The sequence below is a fragment of the Pseudophryne corroboree genome, chromosome 6, assembly GCF_028390025.1.
Source record: "Pseudophryne corroboree isolate aPseCor3 chromosome 6, aPseCor3.hap2, whole genome shotgun sequence".
In the NCBI taxonomy this organism is placed as follows: Eukaryota; Metazoa; Chordata; class Amphibia; order Anura; family Myobatrachidae; genus Pseudophryne; species Pseudophryne corroboree.
The window spans coordinates 621,834,595-621,848,991 of NC_086449.1; positions in this window are offsets into that span (position 1 = coordinate 621,834,595).

The following is a 14,397-nucleotide window of genomic DNA, read 5'->3' on the forward strand; positions in this document are numbered from 1 at the left end:
AAGGGATTATCTACTTGGTTTTTCTTTTTTTGACTCACAAGTATTATTTAATTGATTTTTTAAAAGAATATTTTTTTCTTCACTCTGCTGAGGGAAATGTACCCATGATTCCACAGTTTTACCCAGGATACACTTCTGCAAAGCCCCTCCTTTCTCCTCACTCCCGGGTTTGAGACTTCAGGGAGACGAGCAGCCATTACACAGTCAGCTCTCTTGTGGAATCGTTTTTTTAGGACAATCCCTGCGTTTTAGCTCATTTATATCCTATTTTTGTACTGACTACAATAATGGAGCCTTTTTCTGACCAGATTGTGATGTTCATGTTGGCTGCAAGCATGGAGGAAGAAAGGGCTGCTGAACATCAGGATCAAAGTCAGCAAATGTCTGCATTGGGTGAGCCAGTATTGCGTGTTTCATTTCCACGTCCACGCCAGTATCGCACTAGGCGTGAACTGGTGGATCTCAGCGAGTTCGAGGTGATTCAAAATTATCGCTTATCGACTCGCGACATATATTCGCTGTACGCTCTGTTGGAGGCCGACCTGGAACCTCGGGCACGGACCAATCGCGCAGTCAGCGGTTTCCAGAAACTGCTGGCTACGTTACATTTTTTGGCGTCAGGCACATTCCAGCCTACACTGTCTCAAACATGCGGTTATTCACAGTCGACACTGTCTCGCTGTATAACCCAGGTCATTAGGGCTTTCCGCAAATTGACGATCCAGTACATCACATTTCCAGAGACGGACAGCGAATGTCGTGAGATCAAATTAGGCTTTTTTACCAAATACAAATTTCCCAATGTGCTGGGCGCGATTGACTGTACCCACATGCAGATCAGACCGCCACAGAATTCGGAAGAATGTTTTCGGAACCGAAAACATTTCCATTCCATGAATGTACAGGCGGTCTGTGATGTCAACATGAAATTTTTGAATAATTTTGTGGGATTTCCTGGATCGTCTCACGACTCCTTCATCCTAAGCCAGCCATCGCTGTTTGACAAGTTCGAAACAGGAAACATGCCTGGTGGCTGGCTGTTAGGTATTTATTTTAATTGTTTTAATTTTTTAATTATTTTATTAATATATTTATTTATTTTTTAGATTACCTACCATTTTTGTTTTTCTATAGGCGATGCGGGTTATCCCAACAAATCGTGGCTATTGACCCTATTGTCTAATCCTGTTGGTAGAGCAGAAAAACGTTACCAAGAGACACACAAAGCATCGAGGCAAATAACTGAACGTGCCTTCGGTGTCCTTAAAAGCCGGTTTCGATGTTTAGACACTTCCGGCGGTGCTCTTTTGTACTCACCGGCGAAGGTTTGCGGCATGGTAAATGCATGTTGTATTTTACACAACATATGTGTCACAAACCGTTTGCCGGTGACTCTTCGTCGCAGTGCTTTCCGACGCGGGAACCGTTCTTCTACTCTACCGGTGGGTATGGACGAAGGAGATGATTCCCGACGGACAGTAATCCAAAACTTTTTTTCCATTGCCTGTGAGTATACTTGTAACATTTGTATTATCGTGTAAAGTGAGATTGTAATATTCTAAAAAAACATCTTTATTTATGTATTTCAGAGTTTTACGTCCTGTTGACGTTTCTTCCCAGGCCTGTTTTTAAAGTTTTGTCCTGTTGACGACCCGTTACCCCGTTTTCTCCTGTTGTTGTGTTGCCGCAAATATTGGACCCGTTTATCCAACTCTACCATGGGCGACCTACTTGTGATGTGGACCTGACCCTCCTCCATGTAGCAGACAACTAGTGATGTGCACCGGAAATTTTTCGGGTTTTGTGTTTTGGTTTTGGGTTCGGTTCCGCGGCCGTGTTTTGGATTCGGATGCGTTTTGGCAAAACCTCACCAAAAAATTTTTGTCGGATTCGGGTGTGTTTTGGATTCGGGTGTTTTTTTTTCAAAAAAACCCTAAAAAACAGCTTAAATCATAGAATTTGGGGGTCATTTTGATCCCATAGTATTATTAACCTCAATAACCATAATTTCCACTCATTTTCAGTCTATTCTGAACACCTCACACCTCACAATATTATTTTTAGTCCTAAAATTTGCACCAAGGTCGCTGGATGGCTAAGCTAAGCGACACAAGTGGCCGACACAAACACCAGGCCCATCTAGGAGTGGCACTGCAGTGTCAGGCAGGATGGCCCTTCAAAAAAATACTCCCCAAACAGCACATGATGCAAAGAAAAATGAAGGAAAAAAGAGGTGCAAGATGGAATTGTCCTTGGGCCCTCCCACCCACCCTTATGTTGTATAAACAGGACATGCACACTTTAACGAACCCATCATTTCAGTGACAGGGTCTGCCACACGACTGTGACTGAAATGACTGGTTGGTTTGGGCCCCCACCAAAAAAGAAGCAATCAATCTCTCCTTGCACAAACTGGCTCTACAGAGGCAAGATGTCCACCTCATCATCATCCTCCGATTCCTCACCCCTTTCACTGTGTACATCCCCCTCCTCACAGATTATTAATTCGTCCCCACTGGAATCCACCATCTCAGGTCCCCGTGTACTTTCTGGAGGCAATTGCTGCTGGTGAATGTCTCCACGGAGGAATTGATTATAATTCGTTTTAATGAACATCATCTTCTCCACATTTTCTGGAAGTAACCTCGTACGCCGATTGCTGACAAGGTGAGCGGCTGCACTAAACACTCTTTCGGAGTACACACTGGAGGGAGGGCAACTTAGGTAGAATAAAGCCAGTTTCTGCAAGGGCCTCCAAATTGCCTCTTTTTCCTGCCAGTATACGTACGGACTGTCTGACGTGCCTACTTGGATGCGGTCACTCATATAATCCTCCACCATTCTTTCAATGGTGAGAGAATCATATGCAGTGACAGTAGACGACATGTCAGTAATCATTGGCAGGTCCTTCAGTCCGGACCAGATGTCAGCACTCGCTCCAGACTGCCCTGCATCACCGCCAGCGGGTGGGCTCGGAATTCTTAGCCTTTTCCTCGCACCCCCAGTTGCGGGAGAATGTGAAGGAGGAGATGGTGACGGGTCACGTTCCGCTTGACTTGACAATTTTCTCACCAGCAGGTCTTTGAACCTCTGCAGACTTGTGTCTGCCGGAAAGACAGATCCAACGTAGGTTTTAAATCTAGGATCGAGCACGGTGGCCAAAATGTAGTGCTCTGATTTCAACAGATTGACCACCCGTGAATCCTGGTTAAGCGAATTAAAGGCTCCATCCACAAGTCCCACATGCCTAGCGGAATCGCTCTGTTTTAGCTCCTCCTTCAATGTCTCCAGCTTCTTCTGCAAAAGCCTGATGAGGGGAATGACCTGACTCAGGCTGGCAGTGTCTGAACTGACTTCACGTGTGGCAAGTTCAAAGGGTTGCAGAACCTTGCACAACGTTGAAATCATTCTCCACTGCGCTTGAGTCAGGTGCATTCCCCCTCCTTTGCCTATATCGTGGGCAGATGTATAGGCTTGAATGGCCTTTTGCTGCTCCTCCATCCTCTGAAGCATATAGAGGGTTGAATTCCACCTCGTTACCACCTCTTGCTTCAGATGATGGCAGGGCAGGTTCAGGAATGTTTGGTGGTGCTCCAGTCTTCTGTACGCGGTGCATGAATGCCGAAAGTGGGTCGCAATTCTTCGGGCCACCGACAGCATCTCTTGCACGCCCCTGTCGTTTTTTAAATAATTCTGCACCACCAAATTCAAGGTATGTGCAAAACATGGGACGTGCTGGAATTTGCCCAATATTGCTGGCGTTGTCCGATGTCACAAATCCCCAGGAGAGTCCAATTGGGGTAAGCCATTCTGCGATGATCTTCCTCAGTTGCCGTAAGAGGTTTTCAGCTGTGTGCCTATTCTGGAAAGCGGTGATACAAAGCGTAGCCTGCCTAGGAACGAGTTGGCGTTTGCGAGATGCTGCTACTGGTGCCGCCGCTGCTGTTCTTGCAGCGGGAGGCAATACATCTACTCAGTGGGCTGTCACAGTCATATAGTCCTGAGTCTGCCCTGCTCCACTTGTCCACATGTCCGTGGTTAAGTGGACATTGGGTACAACTGCATTTTTTAGGACACTGGTGAGCCTTTTTCTGAGGTCTGTGTACATTTTCGGTATCGCCTGCCTAGAGAAATGGAACCTAGATGGTATTTGGTACCGGGGACACAGTACCTCAATCAAGTCAATAGTTGGCTCTGAATTAACGATGGATACCGGGACCACGTTTCTCACCGCCCAGGCTGCCAAGGCCTCAGTTATCCGCTTTGCAGCAGGATGACTGCTGTGATATTTCATCTTCCTCGCAAAGGACTGTTGTACAGTCAATTGCTTACTGGAAGTAGTACAAGTGGTCTTCCGACTTCCCCTCTGGGATGCAGATCGACTCCCAGCAGCAACAACAGCAGCGCCAGCAGCAGTAGGCGTTACACTCAAGGATGCATCGGAGGAATCCCAGGCAGGAGAGGACTCGTCAGACTTGCCAGTGACATGGCCTGCAGGATTATTGGCTTTCCTGGGTAAGGAGGAAATTGACACTGAGGGAGTTGGTGGTGTGGTTTGCAGGAGCTTGGTTACAAGAGGAAGGGATTTAGTGGTCAGTGGACTGCTTCCGCTGTCACCCAAAGTTTTTGAACTTGTCACTGACTTATGATGAATGCGCTGCAGGTGACGTATAAGGGAGGATGTTTCGAGGTGGTTAACATCCTTACCCCTACTTATTACAGCTTGACAAAGGCAACACACGGCTTGACACCTGTTGTCCGCATTTGTGTTGAAATAATTCCACACCGAAGAGCTGATTTTTTTTTTGTATTTTGACCAGGCATGTCAATGGCCATATTCGTCCCACGGACAACAGGTGTCTCCCCGGGTGCCTGACTTAAACAAACCACCTCACCATCAGAATCCTCCTTGTCAATTTCCTCCCCAGCGCCAGCAACACCCATATCCTCATCCTGGTGTACTTCAACACTGACATCTTCAATTTGACTATCAGGAACTGGACTGCGGGTGCTCCTTCCAGCACTTACAGGGGGCGTGCAAATGGTGGAAGGCGCAAGCTCTTCCCGTCCAGTGTTGGGAAGGTCAGGCATCGCAACCGACACAATTGGACTCTCCTTGGGGATTTGTGATTTCGAAGAACGCACAGTTCTTTGCTGTGCTTTTGCCAGCTTAAGTCTTTTCTTTTTTCTAGCGAGAGGATGAGTGCTTCCATCCTCATTTGAAGCTGAACCACTAGCCATGAACATAGGCCAGGGCCTCAGCCGTTCCTTGCCACTCCGTGTCGTAAATGGCATATTGGCAAGTTTACGCTTCTCCTCAGACGCTTTTAATTTTGATTTTTGGGTCATTTTACTGAACTTTTGTGTTTTGGATTTTACATGCTCTCTACTATGACATTGGGCATCGGCCTTGGCAGACGACGTTGATGGCATTTCATCGTCTCGGCCATGACTAGTGGCAGCAGCTTCAGCACGAGGTGGAAGTGGATCTTGATCTTTCCCTGTTTTTTTAACCTCCACATTTTTGTTCTCCATATTTTAATGTGTGGAATTATATGCCAGTATCAATAGCAATGGCCTACTACTATATATACTGCGCACAACTAAAATGCACCACAGGTATACAATGTAGATGGATAGTATACTTAATGGATGACAAGTGACGACACAGAGGTAGGTACAGCAGTGGCCTACCGTACTGTACTCCTCCTATATAATATTAATTATACTGGTGGTCCCCAGTCCCCACAATAAAGCAGCACACTGTGAGCACAGATATGGAGTGTTTTTCAGGCAGACAACGTATACTGGTGGTCACTGTCAGCAAAACTCTAAACTGTACTCCTGCTATAGCTGCTCCCCAGTCCCCACAATTAAGCAGTGTGAGCACTCAGCACAGATATATCATGCAGCACACTGAGCACAGATATGGTATGGAGCGTTTTTTTCAGGCAGAGAACGGATAAAAAAAACTGGTGGTCACTTATCAGCAAAACTCTGCACTGTACTCCTAACAGCTGCTCCCCAATCCTCCCCACAATTAAGCAATAAAAAACAACCAATCAAGTCAACTGTGTTCTACAATAAACGAAGAGGACGCCAGCCACGTCCTCTCCCTATCATCTCCAATGCACGAGTGAAAATGGCGGCGACGCGCGGCTGCTTATATAGAATCCGAATCTCGCGAGAATCCGACAGCGGGATGATGACGTTCGGGCGCGCTCGGGTTAACCGAGCCATACGGGAGAATCCGAGTATGGCTCGGACCCGTGTAAAAAGGGTAAAGTTCGGGGGGGTTCGGTTTCTCGGAAACCGAACCCGCTCATCACTACAGACAACCCCCCTCAGGTGAGATGTATTGCCCAAAACTCCCTCCTGTCCAAGTCACCCCGGCATGTCCAAAGTGCAGCCCTCCGGCATTTGCAAAACTGCACATCCAATCATGCCCTGATGCTTACACTGTGTGTCAGGGAATGTTTGGATGTGTAGTTACGCTAGTGCCGGAGGGTTGCGTTTGGGCCCACTGTAACCTGCTTGTGTCATGTAGATTGTACCTCTTCTTTTCCGTACCTGGGGTGCACTAATCTATTACCAATAGCTGGAACCTCATACTATTCTCTTCCACAGGTCTTGCGGAGTATCCTTCCCAAGTGGCGTGGATGTGAAGAGACACGACATTTCCCCTGATGTTCCATGGGCAACCTACTTGTGATGTGGACCTGAACCTCCGCCATGTTGCAGACAACCCCGCTCAGGTGAGATGAATTGCCCAAAACTCCCTCTTGTCCAAAGTCACCCCGGCGTGTCCCAAGTGTAGCCCTCCGGCATTTGCAAAACTGCACATCCAATCATGCCCTGATGCTTACACTGTGTGTCAGGGAATGTTTGGATGTGTAGTTACGCTAGTGCCGGAGGGTTGCGTTTGGGCCCACTGTAACCTGCTTGTGTCATGTAGATTGTACCTCTTCTTTTCCGTACCTGGGGTGCACTATTACCAATAGCTGGAACCTCATACTATTCTCTTCCACAGGTCTTGCGGAGTATCCTTCCCAAGTGGCGTGGATGTGAAGAGACACGACATTTCCCCTGATGTTCCATGGGTGACCTACTTGTGATGTGGACCTGAACCTCCACCGTATTGCAGACAACCCCGCTCAGGTGAGATGTATTGCCCAAAACTCCCTCTTGTCCAAAGTCACCCCGGCATGTCCAAAGTGCAGCCCTCCGGCATTTGCAAAACTGCACATCCAATCATGCCCTGACAGCAATGCTTACGCTGCGTCAGGGAATGTTTGGATGTGTAGTTACGCTAGTGCCGGAGGGTTGCGTTTGGGCCCAAATGTAACCTGCTTGTGTCATGTAGATTGTACCTCTTCTTTTCCGTACCTGGGGTGCACTATTACCAATAGCTGGAACCTCATACTATTCTCTTCCACAGGTCTTGCGGAGTATCCTTCCCAAGTGGCGTGGATGTGAAGAGACACGACATTTCCCCTGATGTTCCATGGGCGACCTACTTGTGATGTGGACCTGACCCTCCGCCATGTAGCAGATAACCCCCCTCAGGTGAGATGTATTGCCCAAAACTCCCTCTTGTCCAAAGTCACCCCGGCGTGTCCCAAGTGTAGCCCTCCGGCATTTGCAAAACTGCACATCCAATCATGCCCTGATGCTTACACTGTGTGTCAGGGAATGTTTGGATGTGTAGTTACGCTAGTGCCGGAGGGTTGCGTTTGGGCCCACTGTAACCTGCTTGTGTCGTGTTGATTGAACCTCTTCTTTTCCGTACCTGGTTGACACTATTACCAATAGCTGGAACCTCATACTATTCTCTTCCACAGGTCTTGCGGAGTATCCTTCCCAAGTGGCTTGAATCCTCATGGATGAAGAGGGACACAACAGTTGCCCTGCTGTACCATGGGCGGCCTAACACAATTCCACTGCAACTCATATTTAACATTGTATTTACTAATAATTTAAATAAAAACCACAGAAAACTTCTCATTTTAAAAATTTATTGAAGAAAAATTGTATTTGATTTTTGAAATAAAAAATTGAAAGGTAATTAAACAAAAAAGTAGTTTGTTCTTCTTTACATTCTTTTCTTGTGTAGAAAGATATATGTGGGGGGGGGGGAAAACATTAAGTAAAGACACTAATGTCATGTTCATTCCTTTCCCCAAGAACATTTGTGGAACCACACAGCCCAGCATGACCCATTGCTGGGCTGTGTGGTTCCACAAAGGCAGGCGGTCCAAAGTGGTAGAGTGGTGTCAGTGGTCAGCACTTTGACACACTTGCATTTGTGGAACCACACAGCCCAGCATGACCCATTGCTGGCCTGTGTGGTTCCACAAAGGCAGGCGGTCCAAAGTGGTAGAGTGGTGTCAGTGGTCAGCACTTTGACACGCTTGCATTTGTGGAACCATACAGCCCAGCATGACCCATTGCTGGGCTGTGTTGTTCCCCAAGGGCAGGCGGTCCAAAGTGGTAGAGTGGTGTCAGTGGTCAGCACTTTGACACGCTTGCATTTGTGGAACCATACAGCCCAGCATGACCCATTGCTGGGCTGTGTTGTTCCCCAAGGGCAGGCGGTCCAAAGTGGCAGAGTGGTGTCAGTGGTCAGCACTTTGACACGCTTGCATTTGTAGAACCACACAGCCCAGCATGACCCATTGCTGGGCTGTGTGGTTCCACAAAGGCAGGCGGTCCAAAGTGGTAGAGTGGTGTCAGTGGTCAGCACTTTGACACACTTGCATTTGTGGAACCACACAGCCCAGCATGACCCATTGCTGGCCTGTGTGGTTCCACAAAGGCAGGCGGTCCAAAGTGGTAGAGTGGTGTCAGTGGTCAGCACTTTGACACGCTTGCATTTGTGGAACCATACAGCCCAGCATGACCCATTGCTGGGCTGTGTTGTTCCCCAAGGGCAGGCGGTCCAAAGTGGTAGAGTGGTGTCAGTGGTCAGCACTTTGACACGCTTGCATTTGTGGAACCATACAGCCCAGCATGACCCATTGCTGGGCTGTGTTGTTCCCCAAGGGCAGGCGGTCCAAAGTGGCAGAGTGGTGTCAGTGGTCAGCACTTTGACACGCTTGCATTTGTAGAACCACACAGCCCAGCATGACCCATTGCTGGGCTGTGTGGTTCCACAAAGGCAGGCGGTCCAAAGTGGTAGAGTGGTGTCAGTGGTCAGCACTTTGACACGCTTGCATTTGTGGAACCACACAGCCCAGCATGACCCATTGCTGGCCTGTGTGGTTCCACAAAGGCAGGCGGTCCAAAGTGGTAGAGTGGTGTCAGTGGTCAGCGCTTTGACACGCTTGCATTTGTGGAACCACACAGCCCAGCATGACCCATTGCTGGGCTGTGTGGTTCCACAAAGGCAGGCGGTCCAAAGTTTCTTGAATATATACATTGAAACATGGCTCTACTCACCTTGGTACGCACAACACAAACTTATGCCGTCCACTTCAATTTTCCACCCAATCCTATGAATAAGCCAAAAACAAACACTAGTGAATAGTAAATTCACACAACAGTGAAAGCCTATTGTACACCAATACAAAAAGTTTTTTTGGGGTAAAAAAGTGGTATCAGAATAGCTCTTTGGCCCATCATACATGTAGCCACAAGGAGCTTTCATCCGTTACCACACGCGCCCGCATACATGCCCGCGCATGTATGCCTAGACATAAAGCTCCTTGGTAGTACCCGGTCACGGGTGGGGGAGCCCAACACATATAAAACAATAGTAAGAAAAAAAAAAAACTAATGGGAGGGGAAGAAAGGGATACATGAAAAACATAACAGTAAATAAAACAATACGACCGGGGTCATGGTGGATGTCTGTCCGGATCCTCTTCTGCCTCCTGATGGGGCGTCGATGTCCTGGGCGGCTGGGTAGTGGGTTGACTGGGCCTCGGTGCCCGTGCGGCTGTAGATGTTGCGGCCGGTGTTGGTGGTGGAGGCATCTGGTGGGTGGGGTACATCCCTGTATATCCTTGGTACATCTGTGACCACCTATACCAGGATGTTGGTGGAGGAAGGGAAGGAGGCGTCCATGTGGCATGTGATGACGGAATTGGTGGATCACCAGCGTGTTCATGAGCTGGTTCTGGGAGTTTATCGTATATCATCTGCAGTGTGGTTGCGATGATCTGTTGGCTGGATGCGGAATGTCGCTGGCTCTCCGACATGTTGTCATTGCTGTGTGACAGGCATGTTGTGTTCTCCACCAGCCGGTTGATGGATTGGGCCAGAATGTGAAGGATGTCCATACTCTCCCTATGATCTTCTCTTCTGGTCCTTTGCATTTCGGCCGCGCTGTCGGCATGCGCCTTCTGCATTTCAAGCAGACCGTTTGCCATCTTATCCATTGTCTTCTCAATGGCGTCCAGTCTGCTTCCAACGACAACCCGAAAACTATCCTGGCTGACATTCATCTCTGCTGCCAGGTTGTTTACCCTCTGAATATTTGAGGGATCCTGCCCTTCCTGGACGTCTGCCACCAATTGCATTTGTGCAGCTGAAAAGAAAATTAGAAATTATTATACACATTCATCATACATTTGTTTGAAGGCTCACAATTCGATATTTACTCACACAGGGATGTAGAAACAGCGGGCTGCTGCACTTCCACCTCATCATCCTCTGACGAATCCTGTAAGAGATCCGGACTGTAGTAGGAACCAATCCCCGACGCAAGTCCGCTGCTGGTCCGTGGCACCACTGTTTGCAAAAGAAAAAAAAAATTAAAGTTAATAAACTATACAAAACTGATGCACCCCCCCACCCCCCCAAAAAAAAGTAAATACAAACCTTCTCCATCCTGTGGTGCCGCTGCTCCAGGAGCTTCACTTGTCCTCAATTCTGGAGACTTTTCAAGGGTCTGGCTGGATACTTCTGCACGGCTGTCTTCAAACCCAAGAAAAGTCTCATCCGTTAACCCTGTAGACTCAAACAGTTCGGGTGATGGGTCCACAAGGGTAGTGTCTTGAGGCTCTTCGGTCACAGTCCCAGAGCTCCTGGAGAGATGACGATCTGGTGATGGCCTGCGCGCAGGAGCTGTAGTTTGGCGCCCATCTGGTGGTGTGGTCGCCGACGGTGTCTGGCGCACAGGTGACGTTCTGTGCGCTGATGTCTGGCGCGCAGGTGATAGTCTGCGCGGACGTCGTCTGGCGCACAGGTGACAAACTGCGCGATGACGATGTGTGGCGCGCAGGTGATGATCTGCGCGCTCCTGATGCTTGCTGCGCAGGTGATGGTCCGCGCGCTGCTGCCGATGCCTGCTGCGCAGGTGATGGTCCACGCGCTGCCGATGTCCTGCGCGCAGGTGATGTCCTCTGGGCAGGCGTGTCTGGAAAAAAAAATCACATTAGCAAATACAAAAAAAATTTTTTTTAGTACAGCTCATCTGAATGTATTCTTACTATCAGGCCTCCTTTTGGACTGCTTGTCTCCCGCCTTCTTCCGTCTTCTGGGCGGTTCTTCCTCCTCGGGAAAGCCAGCAGGACGGCTGGAGTCCACACCTCCGCGAACTCCTTGGACCATGGCAGGGTTCATGCGCCTTTTAATAACTTCCTCCAATGGTAGCCACTTCAGATTGAGAGCCGGGCCACCTTCCGTAGCTGTCTCATGTCGGCGCTGAATCCCCATCTTCTTTTTGGTCTGTCTGCGGCAATAACTGTACCGCTTCATGCAGTTTCTGGTGCTCCGGCGGTTTCCAGATACTGCAGTGACTTTGGTCTGTGCCCTTTGTCCATACAGAACGTCGTAGGACCTGTCGACGCCATCCACTAGGGCACAGTTTTCCGCCTCAGTGTATCTGGGTCCACGCGGCTTTTTCGGTCCTGCATCTTCACCAGAGGCTTCCTCCTCCGACTGCTCCTCTGGCTGGCTTCTTGCCTTTAGGGATTAAAAAAAACAAAAACAAAAACATGCATTTACTAAGATCAGTATGTACCTGTGAGTGTCAGTATCCCTGGCATTGCGCAAATATACCTGTAGGTGTGCATGGCAGTGCGCAAACTAGGGTGTGTCGAGTTGGATGCTATTGTGTCTGCAGGTGTTGTCAGTACCTTTTTAGGCTTTTTCTTTTTCGACTTCTCCATTTGGTCCCTTGACGACCGCGGCTGGTCACTGCATGCCTGGTCGGTCGTATCCTCCTCCTGGGTCGGCTCCCACTCCTCGTTGCTATGCAGGGAAAGTTCTGAGGGGTGGGGGGAAGGGGGGGATCGGGTCCGCTTGTCCCTGGACATCTCTGTTGTAAAAAGAAAAAATATATATATATTTTTACAAATTTAACAAACATTACATAATTACATGCAACCACACGTCATGCTGCTGGGACCCCAGTTCTCAAGCAGGACCATACACAAAAAAAAATATATATATATGTAAAAAATAAAATAAAAAAACCCCCGTACAAGCATCCCTGCACATACTGGAGGTCAACCAGTGCTGACACAAACAAAATGGCTGACACAAACAAAATAGCTGACAGTCACCCCAAACAAGCCAAAAAGCATCCCTGCACATACTGGAGGTCAACCAGTACTAACACAAAATGGCTGACACAAACAAAATGGCTGACAGTCACCGCAAACCTGCCAAAAAGCATTCCTGCACACTCTGGAGGTACACCAGTGCTAATATAGGAGCAAAAAAACATGTTTGGCAAACAAACGACACGACATGTCGACCACATGGCTGACACAAACTTGCTCCAAGTCACCCCAAACAAGCCAAAAAGCATCCCTGCACACTCTGGAGGTACACCAGTGCTAATATAGGAGCAAAAAAACATGTTTGGCAAACAACCGACACAACATGTCGACCACATGGCTGACACAAACTTGCTCCAAGTCACCCCAAACCTGCAAAAAAGCATCCCTGCACACTCTGGAGGTACACCAGTGCTAATATAGGAGCAAAAAAACATGTTTGGCAAACAAACGACACGACATGTCGACCACATGGCTGACACAAACTTGCTCCAAGTCACCCCTAACCTGCAAAAAAGCATCCCTGCACACTCTGGAGGTACACCAGTGCTAATATAGGAGCAAAAAAACATGTTTGGCAAACAAACGACACGACATGTCGACCACATGTCTGACACAAACTTGCTCCAAGTCACCCCAAGCTAGCCAAAAAGCAACCCTGCACATTCTGGAGGTATACCAGTGCTAAAATAGGAGGTAAAAGACCTGTTTTAGCAAACAAACGACACGACATGTCGACCGCATTGATACCGACACACACTAAAATCAGCACAAACTAGCCAAAAAGCATCCCTGCACACTCTGGAGGTACACCAATGCAAAATCATGACCGAAAAAGTCATTTTAAGAAAAAAAAAACGTGAAAAACTACCCCAAAACACAAAACTACCTAAAAAAATGCAGCAATACAAGCAGAAGCTATACACATATCTGCACACATATATATACATACCCCAAACACCCCAAAGACATACCCCAAACACCCCATGTACACCTCATGGCAACCCCCACTACACAAACGCATACATGCAACGCCAGACCCACATGTGGTACTTACCTAAAAATGTAGAAATAGCTCCAAAAACGACTCTCCTCCGGGGTAACAGGTATCCTCCTGTCTGTCGTGGATTAAAGCCTGCTGGGTGTCCAAACGATACCACAGCAAACAACCAATTTGCTAGCTCTGCACCTCCTCACACCTCTCTGCAGGTTCACAAAATGGCTGCTGAGCACGCAGCAAACAAGCCCTAATAAAGGGCTGCAAACGGCGGGAAGTCGAATTCAGGACGCCCACTACTCGCCGATTGGTCCGTTATCCACCAAGGGGAGTGTCGAATCCGTTTTGCATTGCATATGGTGAATTCATGGTCCCGGCGGCAGGGCTGCGGCTGTCGAGTACAGGCGAATTTTAAAACGGACGAAAAAAAAGGCGCAATTCGTCCGGAATTGCATATACCCCATAGCCTCTAACCTAAATAGAATAGGGATGCAATACAATTCAAGTTGAACTCGATGGACTACTAGTCTTTATTCAACCTCACCGACTATGTTACTATGTTAAAAGGACAACAATCTAATCACAGATATATGCATATTCCAACAACACAACATTAACGAGGGTCATAAGGAGAGTGATGAAAAATACGATTCTCGATGACAGTTTCTACATTACTAACTTCCCCTAATAATGATGTATCAATCTTCAAGGGCAAATTACGTTGGAGCTCTCTTTTGATCCTGATGTGACAGTTTTGCAATGGAGTGATAATGGCACTTGTAAAGCAGATTAGTCCTGGGTTTTAATAGAAATGTCACTGTAAGACAGTTATGCAAAAAAAATGTAGATAGTAAAGGTATCCTAGTGTCTATAACAAAAGTAGCTTACTCTGTA